Genomic DNA, 18602 nt, shown 5'->3' on the forward strand with positions numbered 1-18602 from the left:
TAAGGCACTTAGGCCTCTAGGATGCATACTGGAATTACAACACCGGTGATGTTCCACAGTGTCTACCTCTTCTCTTAAACACTTCCAATATATAAGGGAACTGTGCTACAGTAATTTTTCAAGAAGGGGATGCATTTGTGCTCAGTTGAAAACTCTACAATGTGTCTGGGTAGCAATCATGAAGTGTCTCATACAGGCCCCTTGGAGGGGAGGCGTAGGAAGGTATCTGCTCAGGGAACCTACTTTAGGTGCGTACTCATTCATAACAGTGTTTCTCCTTTTGGAATGAAGATAGAACAGGGACGAACTAGGGGCACATTAGGTCCTTTGAGTAAAGAGCAAGCTATGGCGCTTAAGCCTGCCAAACACATATTGGAGGTTCACCACCAGTGGTGTTCCGCACTTAGTTTCTGCGTCTATAACGCTTCCAACACTGAGAGGGAAGTGTGCTTTAGGAGGGATTCACTGCAGTGTTACGTCTGTTAAAGAAGAAAGCTTTGGGGACTGACTCTTTGGTAACCACAATAGGCGCACATAGCTTTCCAGTCTCTGACGTCTATCCGTTGGACTATAGCAAGTTCTGTGTAAGGGAAACATCTTCACGAGGAATGTCCCTTCTAACAGTGTCTTTCCAGTGGAGGAAAGAAGCTAGAACAAGGACGGAGCAGAGAGAATGTTACAACCCGTTGGTGAAGGAAAGGGTCAGGCATTTAGGCCTCTATGATGCATACTGGAAGTTCAACACTTGGGATGTTCCACAGTGTCTACCACTTCTCAAAACACTTCCAATATTTGAGGGAACTGTTCTACAGCAAGTTCTCACAACAGGGAAGCGTCTGTGCTCAGTTGGAAAGTGTAGGCCGTGTCTGGGTAGCAGTCATGAAGTGTCTCATACAGACCCCTTAGAGGGGATGCGGAGGAAGGTATCTGCTCTGGGAACGTACTTCACGTGCTTACTCATTCGTAACAGTGTTTCTCCTTTGAAGATGAAGATAGAAAAAGGAAAGACTACGGGCACAGTAGGTACTGTGAGTAAAGGGCAGGCTATGGCGCTTAGGCTGACAAACACATATTGGATGTTCACCACCAGTGGTGATCCGCACTTAGTTTCTGCGTCTAAAACGCTTCCAACACTGAGAGGGATGTGTGCTTTAGGAGGGATTCACTGCAGTGTTAGGTCTTTTAAAGAAGGAAGCTTTTGGGACTGACTCTGTGGTAACCGCATTAGGCGCACATAGCTTTCCATTCAAAGACGTTTAACCATTGGACTATAGCAAATTCCGTTTAAGGGAAACTCCTTCATGCGGAATGTCATTTCTCACTTTGTCTTTCCAGTGGAGGAAAGAAGATAGAACAAGGACGGAGCACAGAGAATATTAAACCCTTTGGTGAAGTAAAGGGTAAGGCATTTAGGCCTCTATGATGCATACTGGAAGTTCTACACCTGGGATGTTCCACAGCGTCTACCACCTCTCAAAACACTTCCAATATATGAGGGAACTGTGCTACAGTAAGTTCTCACGACAGGGATGCGTCTGTACTCAGTTGGAAACTCTAGGACGTGTCGGGTTAGCAATCATGAAGTCTCTCCTACAGGCCCCTTAGAGGGGATGCAAAGGAAAGTATCTGCTCAGCGAACCTACTTCAGTTGCATGCTCATTTTTAACAGCGTTTCTCCTTTGAGATATGGAGATAGAACAGGGACTGACTAGGGGCACATTAGGTACTGTGAGTAAAGGGCAGGCTATGGCGCTTAAGCCTACCAATCACATATTGGATGTTCACCACCAGTGGTGATCCGCACTTGGTTTCTGCGTCTAAAACGCTTCCTACACTGAGAGGGAAGTGTGCTTTAGGAGGGATTCACTGCAGTGTTACGTCTGTTAAAGAAGGAAGCTTTGGGGACTGACTCTGTGGTAACCGCAATAGGCGCACATAGCTTTCCATTCACAGACGTCTAACCGTTAGACTATAGCATGTTCTGTTTAAGGGAAACTCCTTCAGGCGGAATGTCACTTCTCACAGTGTCTTTCCAGTGGAGGAAAGATGATAGAACAAGGACGGACAGAGAGAACGTTGCAAACCGTGAGTGAAGTAGAGGGTAAGGCACTTAGGCCTCTAGGATGCATACTGGAATTACAACACCGGTGATGTTCCACAGTGTCTACCTCTTCTCTTAAACACTTCCAATATATAAGGGAACTGTGCTACAGTAATTTTTCACGAAGGGGATGCATCTGTGCTCAGTTGAAAACTCTACAATGTGTCTGGGTAGCAATCATGAAGTGTCTCATACAGGCCCCTTGGAGGGGAGGCGTAGGAAGGTATCTGCTCAGGGAACCTACTTCAGGTGCGTACTCATTCATAACAGTGTTTCTCCTTTTGGAATGAAGATAGAACAGGGACGAACTAGGGGCACATTAGGTCCTTTGAGTAAAGGGCAAGCTATGGCGCTTAAGCCTGCCAAACACATATTGGAGGTTCACCACCAGTGGTGTTCCGCACTTAGTTTCTGCGTCTATAACGCTTCCAACACTGAGAGGGAAGTGTGCTTTAGGAGGGATTCACTGCAGTGTTACGTCTGTTAAAGAAGAAAGCTTTGGGGACTGACTCTTTGGTAACCACAATAGGCGCACATAGCTTTCCAGTCTCTGACGTCTATCCGTTGGACTATAGCAAGTTCTGTGTAAGGGAAACATCTTCATGAGGAATGTCCCTTCTAACAGTGTCTTTCCAGTGGAGGAAAGAAGCTAGAACAAGCACGGAGCAGAGAGAATGTTACAACCCGTTGGTGAAGGAAAGGGTCAGGCATTTAGGCCTCTATGATGCATACTGGAAGTTCAACACTTGGGATGTTCCACAGTGTCTACCACTTCTCAAAACACTTCCAATATTTGAGGGAACTGTTCTACAGCAAGTTCTCACAACAGGGAAGCGTCTGTGCTCAGTTGGAAAGTGTAGGCCGTGTCTGGGTAGCAGTCATGAAGTGTCTCATACAGACCCCTTAGAGGGGATGCGGAGGAAGGTATCTGCTCTGGGAACGTACTTCACGTGCTTACTCATTCGTAACAGTGTTTCTCCTTTGAAGATGAAGATAGAAAAGGGAAAGACTACGGGCACAGTAGGTACTGTGAGTAAAGGGCAGGCTATGGCGCTTAGCCTGACAAACACATATTGGATGTTCACCACCAGTGGTGATCCGCACTTAGTTTCTGCGTCTAAAACGCTTCCAACAATGAGAGGGAAGTGTGCTTTAGGAGGGATTCACTGCAGTGTTAGGTCTTTTAAAGAAGGAAGCTTTTGGGACTGACTCTGTGGTAACCGCATTAGGCGCACATAGCTTTCCATTCAAAGACGTTTAACCATTGGACTATAGCAACACATATTGGATGTTCACCACCAGTGGTGATCCGCACTTGGTTTCTGCGTCTAAAACGCTTCCTACACTGAGAGGGAAGTGTGCTTTAGGAGGGATTCACTGCAGTGTTACGTCTGTTAAAGAAGGAAGCTTTTGGTACTGACTCTGTGGTAACCGCAATAGGCGCACATAGCTTTCCATTCACAGACGTCTAACCGTTAGACTATAGCATGTTCTGTTTAAGGGAAACTCCTTCAGGCGGAATGTCACTTCTCACAGTGTCTTTCCAGTGGAGAAAAGATGATAGAACAAGGACGGACAGAGAGCACGTTGCAAACCGTGAGTGAAGTACAGGGTAAGGCACTTAGGCCTCTATGATGCATACTGGAATTACAACACCGGTGATGTTCCACAGTGTCTACCTCTTCTCTTAAACACTTCCAATATATAAGGGAACTGTGCTACAGTAATTTTTCAAGAAGGGGATGCATCTGTGCTCAGTTGAAAACTCTATAATGTGTCTGGGTAGCAATCATGAAGTGTCTCATACAGGCCCCTTGGAGGGGAGGCGTAGGAAGGTATCTGCTCAGGGAACCTACTTTAGGTGCGTACTCATTCATAACAGTGTTTCTCCTTTTGGAATGAAGATAGAACAGGGACGAACTAGGGGCACATTAGGTCCTTTGAGTAAAGGGCAAGCTATGGCGCTAAAGCCTGCCAAACACATATTGGAGGTTCACCACCAGTGGTGTTCCGCACTTAGTTTCTGCGTCTATAACGCTTCCAACACTGAGAGGGAAGTGTGCTTTAGGAGGGATTCACTGCAGTGTTACGTCTGTTAAAGAAGAAAGCTTTGGGGACTGACTCTTTGGTAACCACAATAGGCGCACATAGCTTTCCAGTCTCTGACGTCTATCCGTTGGACTATAGCAAGTTCTGTGTAAGGGAAACATCTTCACGAGGAATGTCCCTTCTAACAGTGTCTTTCCAGTGGAGGAAAGAAGCTAGAACAAGGACGGAGCAGAGAGAATGTTACAACCCGTTGGTGAAGGAAAGGGTCAGGCATTTAGGCCTCTATGATGCATACTGGAAGTTCAACACTTGGGATGTTCCACAGTGTCTACCACTTCTCAAAACACTTCCAATATTTGAGGGAACTGTTCTACAGCAAGTTCTCACAACAGGGAAGCGTCTGTGCTCAGTTGGAAAGTGTAGGCCGTGTCTGGGTAGCAGTCATGAAGTGTCTCATACAGACCCCTTAGAGGGGATGCGGAGGAAGGTATCTGCTCTGGGAACGTACTTCACGTGCTTACTCATTCGTAACAGTGTTTCTCCTTTGAAGATGAAGATAGAAAAAGGAAAGACTACGGGCACAGTAGGTACTGTGAGTAAAGGGCAGGCTATGGCGCTTAGCCTGACAAACACATATTGGATGTTCACCACCAGTGGTGATCCGCACTTAGTTTCTGCGTCTAAAACGCTTCCAACACTGAGAGGGAAGTGTGCTTTAGGAGGGATTCACTGCAGTGTTAGGTCTTTTAAAGAAGGAAGCTTTTGGGACTGACTCTGTGGTAACCGCATTAGGCGCACATAGCTTTCCATTCAAAGACGTTTAACCATTGGACTATAGCAACACATATTGGATGTTCACCACCAGTGGTGATCCGCACTTGGTTTCTGCGTCTAAAACGCTTCCTACACTGAGAGGGAAGTGTGCTTTAGGAGGGATTCACTGCAGTGTTACGTCTGTTAAAGAAGGTTGCTTTTGGGACTGACTCTGTGGTAACCGCAATAGGCGCACATAGCTTTCCATTCACAGACGTCTAACCGTTAGACTATAGCATGTTCTGTTTAAGGGAAACTCCTTCAGGCGGAATGTCACTTCTCACAGTGTCTTTCCAGTGGTGAAAAGATGATAGAACAAGGACGGACAGAGAGAACCTTGCAAACCGTGAGTGAAGTAGAGGGTAAGGCACTTAGGCCTCTATGATGCATACTGGAATTACAACACCGGTGATGTTCCACAGTGTCTACCTCTTCTCTTAAACACTTCCAATATATAAGGGAACTGTGCTACAGTAATTTTTCACGAAGGGGATGCATCTGTGCTCAGTTGAAAACTCTACAATGTGTCTGGGTAGCAATCATGAAGTGTCTCATACAGGCCCCTTGGAGGGGAGGCGTAGGAAGGTATCTGCTCAGGGAACCTACTTTAGGTGCGTACTCATTCATAACAGTGTTTCTCCTTTTGGAATGAAGATAGAACAGGGACGAACTAGGGGCACATTAGGTCCTTTGTGTAAAGGGCAATCTATGGCGCTAAAGCATGCCAAATACATATTGGAGGTTCACCACCAGTGGTGTTCCGCACTTAGTTTCTGCGTCTATAACGCTTCCACCACTGAGAGGGAAGTGTGCTTTAGGAGGGATTCACTGCAGTGTTACGTCTGTTAAAGAAGAAAGCTTTGGGGACTGACTCTTTGGTAACCACAATAGGCGCACATAGCTTTCCAGTCTCTGACGTCTATCCGTTGGACTATAGCAAGTTCTGTGTAAGGGAAACATCTTCACGAGGAATGTCCCTTCTAACAGTGTCTTTCCAGTGGAGGAAAGAAGCTAGAACAAGGACGGAGCAGAGAGAATGTTACAACCCGTTGGTGAAGGAAAGGGTCAGGCATTTAGGCCTCTATGATGCATACTGGAAGTTCAACACTTGGGATGTTCCACAGTGTCTACCACTTCTCAAAACACTTCCAATATTTGAGGGAACTGTTCTACAGCAAGTTCTCACAACAGGGAAGCGTCTGTGCTCAGTTGGAAAGTGTAGGCCGTGTCTGGGTAGCAGTCATGAAGTGTCTCATACAGACCCCTTAGAGGGGATGCGGAGGAAGGTATCTGCTCTGGGAACGTACTTCACGTGCTTACTCATTCGTAACAGTGTTTCTCCTTTGAAGATGAAGATAGAAAAGGGAAAGACTACGGGCACAGTAGGTACTGTGAGTAAAGGGCAGGCTATGGCGCTTAGCCTGACAAACACATATTGGATGTTCACCACCAGTGGTGATCCGCACTTAGTTTCTGCGTCTAAAACGCTTCCAACACTGAGAGGGAAGTGTGCTTTAGGAGGGATTCACTGCAGTGTTAGGTCTTTTAAAGAAGGAAGCTTTTGGGACTGACTCTGTGGTAACCGCATTAGGCGCACATAGCTTTCCATTCAAAGACGTCTAAACATTGGACTATAGCAACACATATTGGATGTTCACCACCAGTGGTGATCCGCACTTGGTTTCTGCGTCTAAAACGCTTCCTACACTGAGAGGGAAGTGTTCTTTAGGAGGGATTCACTGCAGTGTTACGTCTGTTAAAGAAGGAAGCTTTTGGGACTGACTCTGTGGTAACCGCAATAGGCGCACATAGCTTTCCATTCACAGACGTCTAACCGTTAGACTATAGCATGTTCTGTTTAAGGGAAACTCCTTCAGGCGGAATGTCACTTCTCACAGTGTCTTTCCAGTGGAGAAAAGATGATAGAACAAGGACGGACAGAGAGAACGTTGCAAACCGTGAGTGAAGTAGAGGGTAAGGCACTTAGGCCTCTATGATGCATACTGGAATTACAACACCGGTGATGTTCCACAGTGTCTACCTCTTCTCTTAAACACTTCCAATATATAAGGGAACTGTGCTACAGTAATTTTTCAAGAAGGGGATGCATTTGTGCTCAGTTGAAAACTCTACAATGTGTCTGGGTAGCAATCATGAAGTGTCTCATACAGGCCCCTTGGAGGGGAGGCGTAGGAAGGTATCTGCTCAGGGAACCTACTTTAGGTGCGTACTCATTCATAACAGTGTTTCTCCTTTTGGAATGAGAATAGAACAGGGACGAACTAGGGGCACATTAGGTCCTTTGAGTAAAGGGCAAGCTATGGCGCTTAAGCCTGCCAAACACATATTGGAGGTTCACCACCAGTGGTGTTCCGCACTTAGTTTCTGCGTCTATAACGCTTCCAACACTGAGAGGGAAGTGTGCTTTAGGAGGGATTCACTGCAGTGTTACGTCTGTTAAAGAAGAAAGCTTTGGGGACTGACTCTTTGGTAACCACAATAGGCGCACATAGCTTTCCAGTCTCTGACGTCTATCCGTTGGACTATAGCAAGTTCTGTGTAAGGGAAACATCTTCACGAGGAATGTCCCTTCTAACAGTGTCTTTCCAGTGGAGGAAAGAAGCTAGAACAAGGACGGAGCAGAGAGAATGTTACAACCCGTTGGTGAAGGAAAGGGTCAGGCATTTAGGCCTCTATGATGCATACTGGAAGTTCAACACTTGGGATGTTCCACAGTGTCTACCACTTCTCAAAACACTTCCAATATTTGAGGGAACTGTTCTACAGCAAGTTCTCACAACAGGGAAGCGTCTGTGCTCAGTTGGAAAGTGTAGGACGTGTCTGGGTAGCAGTCATGAAGTGTCTCATACAGACCCCTTAGAGGGGATGCGGAGGAAGGTATCTGCTCTGGGAACGTACTTCACGTGCTTACTCATTCGTAACAGTGTTTCTCCTTTGAAGATGAAGATAGAAAAAGGAAAGACTACGGGCACAGTAGGTACTGTGAGTAAAGGGCAGGCTATGGCGCTTAGCCTGACAAACACATATTGGATGTTCACCACCAGTGGTGATCCGCACTTAGTTTCTGCGTCTAAAACGCTTCCAACACTGAGAGGGATGTGTGCTTTAGGAGGGATTCACTGCAGTGTTAGGTCTTTTAAAGAAGGAAGCTTTTGGGACTGACTCTGTGGTAACCGCATTAGGCGCACATAGCTTTCCATTCAAAGACGTTTAACCATTGGACTATAGCAAATTCCATTTAAGGGAAACTCCTTCATGCGGAATGTCATTTCTCACTTTGTCTTTCCAGTGGAGGAAAGAAGATAGAACAAGGACGGAGCACAGAGAATATTAAACCCTTTGGTGAAGTAAAGGGTAAGGCATTTAGGCCTCTATGATGCATACTGGAAGTTCTACACCTGGGATGTTCCACAGCGTCTACCACCTCTCAAAACACTTCCAATATATGAGGGAACTGTGCTACAGTAAGTTCTCACGACAGGGATGCGTCTGTACTCAGTTGGAAACTCTAGGACGTGTCGGGTTAGCAATCATGAAGTCTCTCCTACAGGCCCCTTAGAGGGGATGCAAAGGAAAGTATCTGCTCAGCGAACCTACTTCAGTTGCATGCTCATTTTTAACAGCGTTTCTCCTTTGAGATATGGAGATAGAACAGGGACTGACTAGGGGCACATTAGGTACTGGGAGTAAAGGGCAGGCTATGGCGCTTAAGCCTACCAAACACATATTGGATGTTCACCACCAGTGGTGATCCGCACTTAGTTTCTGCGTCTAAAACGCTTCCAACACTGAGAGGGATGTGTGCTTTAGGAGGGATTCACTGCAGTGTTAGGTCTTTTAAAGAAGGAAGCTTTTGGGACTGACTCTGTGGTAACCGCATTAGGCGCACATAGCTTTCCATTCAAAGACGTTTAACCATTGGACTATAGCAAATTCCGTTTAAGGGAAACTCCTTCATGCGGAATGTCATTTCTCACTTTGTCTTTCCAGTGGAGGAAAGAAGATAGAACAAGGACGGAGCACAGAGAATATTAAACCCTTTGGTGAAGTAAAGGGTAAGGCATTTAGGCCTCTATGATGCATACTGGAAGTTCTACACCTGGGATGTTCCACAGCGTCTACCACCTCTCAAAACACTTCCAATATATGAGGGAACTGTGCTACAGTAAGTTCTCACGACAGGGATGCGTCTGTACTCAGTTGGAAACTCTAGGACGTGTCGGGTTAGCAATCATGAAGTCTCTCCTACAGGCCCCTTAGAGGGGATGCAAAGGAAAGTATCTGCTCAGCGAACCTACTTCAGTTGCATGCTCATTTTTAACAGCGTTTCTCCTTTGAGATATGGAGATAGAACAGGGACTGACTAGGGGCACATTAGGTACTGTGAGTAAAGGGCAGGCTATGGCGCTTAAGCCTACCAAACACATATTGGATGTTCACCACCAGTGGTGATCCGCACTTGGTTTCTGCGTCTAAAACGCTTCCTACACTGAGAGGGAAGTGTGCTTTAGGAGGGATTCACTGCAGTGTTACGTCTGTTAAAGAAGGAAGCTTTGGGGACTGACTCTGTGGTAACCGCAATAGGCGCACATAGCTTTCCATTCACAGACGTCTAACCGTTAGACTATAGCATGTTCTGTTTAAGGGAAACTCCTTCAGGCGGAATGTCACTTCTCACAGTGTCTTTCCAGTGGAGGAAAGATGATAGAACAAGGACGGACAGAGAGAACGTTGCAAACCGTGAGTGAAGTAGAGGGTAAGGCACTTAGGCCTCTAGGATGCATACTGGAATTACAACACCGGTGATGTTCCACAGTGTCTACCTCTTCTCTTAAACACTTCCAATATATAAGGGAACTGTGCTACAGTAATTTTTCACGAAGGGGATGCATCTGTGCTCAGTTGAAAACTCTACAATGTGTCTGGGTAGCAATCATGAAGTGTCTCATACAGGCCCCTTGGAGGGGAGGCGTAGGAAGGTATCTGCTCAGGGAACCTACTTCAGGTGCGTACTCATTCATAACAGTGTTTCTCCTTTTGGAATGAAGATAGAACAGGGACGAACTAGGGGCACATTAGGTCCTTTGAGTAAAGGGCAAGCTATGGCGCTTAAGCCTGCCAAACACATATTGGAGGTTCACCACCAGTGGTGTTCCGCACTTAGTTTCTGCGTCTATAACGCTTCCAACACTGAGAGGGAAGTGTGCTTTAGGAGGGATTCACTGCAGTGTTACGTCTGTTAAAGAAGAAAGCTTTGGGGACTGACTCTTTGGTAACCACAATAGGCGCACATAGCTTTCCAGTCTCTGACGTCTATCCGTTGGACTATAGCAAGTTCTGTGTAAGGGAAACATCTTCATGAGGAATGTCCCTTCTAACAGTGTCTTTCCAGTGGAGGAAAGAAGCTAGAACAAGCACGGAGCAGAGAGAATGTTACAACCCGTTGGTGAAGGAAAGGGTCAGGCATTTAGGCCTCTATGATGCATACTGGAAGTTCAACACTTGGGATGTTCCACAGTGTCTACCACTTCTCAAAACACTTCCAATATTTGAGGGAACTGTTCTACAGCAAGTTCTCACAACAGGGAAGCGTCTGTGCTCAGTTGGAAAGTGTAGGCCGTGTCTGGGTAGCAGTCATGAAGTGTCTCATACAGACCCCTTAGAGGGGATGCGGAGGAAGGTATCTGCTCTGGGAACGTACTTCACGTGCTTACTCATTCGTAACAGTGTTTCTCCTTTGAAGATGAAGATAGAAAAGGGAAAGACTACGGGCACAGTAGGTACTGTGAGTAAAGGGCAGGCTATGGCGCTTAGCCTGACAAACACATATTGGATGTTCACCACCAGTGGTGATCCGCACTTAGTTTCTGCGTCTAAAACGCTTCCAACACTGAGAGGGAAGTGTGCTTCAGGAGGGATTCACTGCAGTGTTAGGTCTTTTAAAGAAGGAAGCTTTTGGGACTGACTCTGTGGTAACCGCATTAGGCGCACATAGCTTTCCATTCAAAGACGTTTAACCATTGGACTATAGCAACACATATTGGATGTTCACCACCAGTGGTGATCCGCACTTGGTTTCTGCGTCTAAAACGCTTCCTACACTGAGAGGGAAGTGTGCTTTAGGAGGGATTCACTGCAGTGTTACGTCTGTTAAAGAAGGTTGCTTTTGGGACTGACTCTGTGGTAACCGCAATAGGCGCACATAGCTTTCCATTCACAGACGTCTAACCGTTAGACTATAGCATGTTCTGTTTAAGGGAAACTCCTTCAGGCGGAATGTCACTTCTCACAGTGTCTTTCCAGTGGTGAAAAGATGATAGAACAAGGACGGACAGAGAGAACGTTGCAAACCGTGAGTGAAGTAGAGGGTAAGGCACTTAGGCCTCTAGGATGCATACTGGAATTACAACACCGGTGATGTTCCACAGTGTCTACCTCTTCTCTTAAACACTTCCAATATATAAGGGAACTGTGCTACAGTAATTTTTCAAGAAGGGGATGCATTTGTGCTCAGTTGAAAACTCTACAATGTGTCTGGGTAGCAATCATGAAGTGTCTCATACAGGCCCCTTGGAGGGGAGGCGTAGGAAGGTATCTGCTCAGGGAACCTACTTTAGGTGCGTACTCATTCATAACAGTGTTTCTCCTTTTGGAATGAAGATAGAACAGGGACGAACTAGGGGCACATTAGGTCCTTTGAGTAAAGGGCAAGCTATGGCGCTTAAGCCTGCCAAACACATATTGGAGGTTCACCACCAGTGGTGTTCCGCACTTAGTTTCTGCGTCTATAACGCTTCCAACACTGAGAGGGAAGTGTGCTTTAGGAGGGATTCACTGCAGTGTTACGTCTGTTAAAGAAGAAAGCTTTGGGGACTGACTCTTTGGTAACCACAATAGGCGCACATAGCTTTCCAGTCTCTGACGCCTATCCGTTGGACTATAGCAAGTTCTGTGTAAGGGAAACATCTTCACGAGGAATGTCCCTTCTAACAGTGTCTTTCCAGTGGAGGAAAGAAGCTAGAACAAGGACGGAGCAGAGAGAATGTTACAACCCGTTGGTGAAGGAAAGGGTCAGGCATTTAGGCCTCTATGATGCATACTGGAAGTTCAACACTTGGGATGTTCCACAGTGTCTACCACTTCTCAAAACACTTCCAATATTTGAGGGAACTGTTCTACAGCAAGTTCTCACAACAGGGAAGCGTCTGTGCTCAGTTGGAAAGTGTAGGCCGTGTCTGGGTAGCAGTCATGAAGTGTCTCATACAGACCCCTTAGAGGGGATGCGGAGGAAGGTATCTGCTCTGGGAACGTACTTCACGTGCTTACTCATTCGTAACAGTGTTTCTCCTTTGAAGATGAAGATAGAAAAAGGAAAGACTACGGGCACAGTAGGTACTGTGAGTAAAGGGCAGGCTATGGCGCTTAGCCTGACAAACACATATTGGATGTTCACCACCAGTGGTGATCCGCACTTAGTTTCTGCGTCTAAAACGCTTCCAACACTGAGAGGGATGTGTGCTTTAGGAGGGATTCACTGCAGTGTTAGGTCTTTTAAAGAAGGAAGCTTTTGGGACTGACTCTGTGGTAACCGCATTAGGCGCACATAGCTTTCCATTCAAAGACGTTTAACCATTGGACTATAGCAAATTCCGTTTAAGGGAAACTCCTTCATGCGGAATGTCATTTCTCACTTTGTCTTTCCAGTGGAGGAAAGAAGATAGAACAAGGACGGAGCACAGAGAATATTAAACCCTTTGGTGAAGTAAAGGGTAAGGCATTTAGGCCTCTATGATGCATACTGGAAGTTCTACACCTGGGATGTTCCACAGCGTCTACCACCTCTCAAAACACTTCCAATATATGAGGGAACTGTGCTACAGTAAGTTCTCACGACAGGGATGCGTCTGTACTCAGTTGGAAACTCTAGGACGTGTCGGGTTAGCAATCATGAAGTCTCTCCTACAGGCCCCTTAGAGGGGATGCAAAGGAAAGTATCTGCTCAGCGAACCTACTTCAGTTGCATGCTCATTTTTAACAGCGTTTCTCCTTTGAGATATGGAGATAGAACAGGGACTGACTAGGGGCACATTAGGTACTGGGAGTAAAGGGCAGGCTATGGCGCTTAAGCCTACCAAACACATATTGGATGTTCACCACCAGTGGTGATCCGCACTTGGTTTCTGCGTCTAAAACGCTTCCTACACTGAGAGGGAAGTGTGCTTTAGGAGGGATTCACTGCAGTGTTACGTCTGTTAAAGAAGGAAGCTTTTGGGACTGACTCTGTGGTAACCGCAATAGGCGCACATAGCTTTCCATTCACAGACGTCTAACCGTTAGACTATAGCATGTTCTGTTTAAGGGAAACTCCTTCAGGCGGAATGTCACTTCTCACAGTGTCTTTCCAGTGGTGAAAAGATGATAGAACAAGGACGGACAGAGAGAACGTTGCAAACCGTGAGTGAAGTAGAGGGTAAGGCACTTAGGCCTCTAGGATGCATACTGGAATTACAACACCGGTGATGTTCCACAGTGTCTACCTCTTCTCTTAAACACTTCCAATATATAAGGGAACTGTGCTACAGTAATTTTTCAAGAAGGGGATGCATTTGTGCTCAGTTGAAAACTCTACAATGTGTCTGGGTAGCAATCATGAAGTGTCTCATACAGGCCCCTTGGAGGGGAGGCGTAGGAAGGTATCTGCTCAGGGAACCTACTTTAGGTGCGTACTCATTCATAACAGTGTTTCTCCTTTTGGAATGAAGATAGAACAGGGACGAACTAGGGGCACATTAGGTCCTTTGAGTAAAGGGCAAGCTATGGCGCTTAAGCCTGCCAAACACATATTGGAGGTTCACCACCAGTGGTGTTCCGCACTTAGTTTCTGCGTCTATAACGCTTCCAACACTGAGAGGGAAGTGTGCTTTAGGAGGGATTCACTGCAGTGTTACGTCTGTTAAAGAAGAAAGCTTTGGGGACTGACTCTTTGGTAACCACAATAGGCGCACATAGCTTTCCAGTCTCTGACGCCTATCCGTTGGACTATAGCAAGTTCTGTGTAAGGGAAACATCTTCACGAGGAATGTCCCTTCTAACAGTGTCTTTCCAGTGGAGGAAAGAAGCTAGAACAAGGACGGAGCAGAGAGAATGTTACAACCCGTTGGTGAAGGAAAGGGTCAGGCATTTAGGCCTCTATGATGCATACTGGAAGTTCAACACTTGGGATGTTCCACAGTGTCTACCACTTCTCAAAACACTTCCAATATTTGAGGGAACTGTTCTACAGCAAGTTCTCACAACAGGGAAGCGTCTGTGCTCAGTTGGAAAGTGTAGGCCGTGTCTGGGTAGCAGTCATGAAGTGTCTCATACAGACCCCTTAGAGGGGATGCGGAGGAAGGTATCTGCTCTGGGAACGTACTTCACGTGCTTACTCATTCGTAACAGTGTTTCTCCTTTGAAGATGAAGATAGAAAAAGGAAAGACTACGGGCAGAGTAGGTACTGTGAGTAAAGGGCAGGCTATGGCGCTTAGCCTGACAAACACATATTGGATGTTCACCACCAGTGGTGATCCGCACTTAGTTTCTGCGTCTAAAACGCTTCCAACACTGAGAGGGATGTGTGCTTTAGGAGGGATTCACTGCAGTGTTAGGTCTTTTAAAGAAGGAAGCTTTTGGGACTGACTCTGTGGTAACCGCATTAGGCGCACATAGCTTTCCTTTCAAAGACGTTTAACCATTGGACTATAGCAAATTCCGTTTAAGGGAAACTCCTTCATGCGGAATGTCATTTCTCACTTTGTCTTTCCAGTGGAGGAAAGAAGATAGAACAAGGACGGAGCACAGAGAATATTAAACCCTTTGGTGAAGTAAAGGGTAAGGCATTTAGGCCTCTATGATGCATACTGGAAGTTCTACACCTGGGATGTTCCACAGCGTCTACCACCTCTCAAAACACTTCCAATATATGAGGGAACTGTGCTACAGTAAGTTCTCACGACAGGGATGCGTCTGTACTCAGTTGGAAACTCTAGGACGTGTCGGGTTAGCAATCATGAAGTCTCTCCTACAGGCCCCTTAGAGGGGATGCAAAGGAAAGTATCTGCTCAGCGAACCTACTTCAGTTGCATGCTCATTTTTAACAGCGTTTCTCCTTTGAGATATGGAGATAGAACAGGGACTGACTAGGGGCACATTAGGTACTGGGAGTAAAGGGCAGGCTATGGCGCTTAAGCCTACCAAACACATATTGGATGTTCACCACCAGTGGTGATCCGCACTTGGTTTCTGCGTCTAAAACGCTTCCTACACTGAGAGGGAAGTGTTCTTTAGGAGGGATTCACTGCAGTGTTACGTCTGTTAAAGAAGGAAGCTTTTGGGACTGACTCTGTGTAACCGCAATAGGCGCACATAGCTTTCCATTCACAGACGTCTAACCGTTAGACTATAGCATGTTCTGTTTAAGGGAAACTCCTTCAGGCGGAATGTCACTTCTCACAGTGTCTTTCCAGTGGTGAAAAGATGATAGAACAAGGACGGACAGAGAGAACGTTGCAAACCGTGAGTGAAGTAGAGGGTAAGGCACTTAGGCCTCTAGGATGCATACTGGAATTACAACACCGGTGATGTTCCACAGTGTCTACCTCTTCTCTTAAACACTTCCAATATATAAGGGAACTGTGCTACAGTAATTTTTCAAGAAGGGGATGCATTTGTGCTCAGTTGAAAACTCTACAATGTGTCTGGGTAGCAATCATGAAGTGTCTCATACAGGCCCCTTGGAGGGGAGGCGTAGGAAGGTATCTGCTCAGGGAACCTACTTTAGGTGCGTACTCATTCATAACAGTGTTTCTCCTTTTGGAATGAAGATAGAACAGGGACGAACTAGGGGCACATTAGGTCCTTTGAGTAAAGAGCAAGCTATGGCGCTTAAGCCTGCCAAACACATATTGGAGGTTCACCACCAGTGGTGTTCCGCACTTAGTTTCTGCGTCTATAACGCTTCCAACACTGAGAGGGAAGTGTGCTTTAGGAGGGATTCACTGCAGTGTTACGTCTGTTAAAGAAGAAAGCTTTGGGGACTGACTCTTTGGTAACCACAATAGGCGCACATAGCTTTCCAGTCTCTGACGCCTATCCGTTGGACTATAGCAAGTTCTGTGTAAGGGAAACATCTTCACGAGGAATGTCCCTTCTAACAGTGTCTTTCCAGTGGAGGAAAGAAGCTAGAACAAGGACGGAGCAGAGAGAATGTTACAACCCGTTGGTGAAGGAAAGGGTCAGGCATTTAGGCCTCTATGATGCATACTGGAAGTTCAACACTTGGGATGTTCCACAGTGTCTACCACTTCTCAAAACACTTCCAATATTTGAGGGAACTGTTCTACAGCAAGTTCTCACAACAGGGAAGCGTCTGTGCTCAGTTGGAAAGTGTAGGCCGTGTCTGGGTAGCAGTCATGAAGTGTCTCATACAGACCCCTTAGAGGGGATGCGGAGGAAGGTATCTGCTCTGGGAACGTACTTCACGTGCTTACTCATTCGTAACAGTGTTTCTCCTTTGAAGATGAAGATAGAAAAAGGAAAGACTACGGGCACAGTAGGTACTGTGAGTAAAGGGCAGGCTATGGCGCTTAGGCTGACAAACACATATTGGATGTTCACCACCAGTGGTGATCCGCACTTAGTTTCTGCGTCTAAAACGCTTCCAACACTGAGAGGGATGTGTGCTTTAGGAGGGATTCACTGCAGTGTTAGGTCTTTTAAAGAAGGAAGCTTTTGGGACTGACTCTGTGGTAACCGCATTAGGCGCACATAGCTTTCCATTCAAAGACGTTTAACCATTGGACTATAGCAAATTCCGTTTAAGGGAAACTCCTTCATGCGGAATGTCATTTCTCACTTTGTCTTTCCAGTGGAGGAAAGAAGATAGAACAAGGACGGAGCACAGAGAATATTAAACCCTTTGGTGAAGTAAAGGGTAAGGCATTTAGGCCTCTATGATGCATACTGGAAGTTCTACACCTGGGATGTTCCACAGCGTCTACCACCTCTCAAAACACTTCCAATATATGAGGGAACTGTGCTACAGTAAGTTCTCACGACAGGGATGCGTCTGTACTCAGTTGGAAACTCTAGGACGTGTCGGGTTAGCAATCATGAAGTCTCTCCTACAGGCCCCTTAGAGGGGATGCAAAGGAAAGTATCTGCTCAGCGAACCTACTTCAGTTGCATGCTCATTTTTAACAGCGTTTCTCCTTTGAGATATGGAGATAGAACAGGGACTGACTAGGGGCACATTAGGTACTGTGAGTAAAGGGCAGGCTATGGCGCTTAAGCCTACCAATCACATATTGGATGTTCACCACCAGTGGTGATCCGCACTTGGTTTCTGCGTCTAAAACGCTTCCTACACTGAGAGGGAAGTGTGCTTTAGGAGGGATTCACTGCAGTGTTACGTCTGTTAAAGAAGGAAGCTTTGGGGACTGACTCTGTGGTAACCGCAATAGGCGCACATAGCTTTCCATTCACAGACGTCTAACCGTTAGACTATAGCATGTTCTGTTTAAGGGAAACTCCTTCAGGCGGAATGTCACTTCTCACAGTGTCTTTCCAGTGGAGGAAAGATGATAGAACAAGGACGGACAGAGAGAACGTTGCAAACCGTGAGTGAAGTAGAGGGTAAGGCACTTAGGCCTCTAGGATGCATACTGGAATTACAACACCGGTGATGTTCCACAGTGTCTACCTCTTCTCTTAAACACTTCCAATATATAAGGGAACTGTGCTACAGTAATTTTTCACGAAGGGGATGCATCTGTGCTCAGTTGAAAACTCTACAATGTGTCTGGGTAGCAATCATGAAGTGTCTCATACAGGCCCCTTGGAGGGGAGGCGTAGGAAGGTATCTGCTCAGGGAACCTACTTCAGGTGCGTACTCATTCATAACAGTGTTTCTCCTTTTGGAATGAAGATAGAACAGGGACGAACTAGGGGCACATTAGGTCCTTTGAGTAAAGGGCAAGCTATGGCGCTTAAGCCTGCCAAACACATATTGGAGGTTCACCACCAGTGGTGTTCCGCACTTAGTTTCTGCGTCTATAACGCTTCCAACACTGAGAGGGAAGTGTGCTTTAGGAGGGATTCACTGCAGTGTTACGTCTGTTAAAGAAGAAAGCTTTGGGGACTGACTCTTTGGTAACCACAATAGGCGCACATAGCTTTCCAGTCTCTGACGTCTATCCGTTGGACTATAGCAAGTTCTGTGTAAGGGAAACATCTTCATGAGGAATGTCCCTTCTAACAGTGTCTTTCCAGTGGAGGAAAGAAGCTAGAACAAGGACGGAGCAGAGAGAATGTTACAACCCGTTGGTGAAGGAAAGGGTCAGGCATTTAGGCCTCTATGATGCATACTGGAAGTTCAACACTTGGGATGTTCCACAGTGTCTACCACTTCTCAAAACACTTCCAATATTTGAGGGAACTGTTCTACAGCAAGTTCTCACAACAGGGAAGCGTCTGTGCTCAGTTGGAAAGTGTAGGCCGTGTCTGGGTAGCAGTCATGAAGTGTCTCATACAGACCCCTTAGAGGGGATGCGGAGGAAGGTATCTGCTCTGGGAACGTAC

The sequence above is a fragment of the Neovison vison genome, chromosome 14 (assembly GCF_020171115.1).
Source record: "Neovison vison isolate M4711 chromosome 14, ASM_NN_V1, whole genome shotgun sequence".
Lineage (NCBI taxonomy): Eukaryota > Metazoa > Chordata > Mammalia > Carnivora > Mustelidae > Neogale > Neogale vison.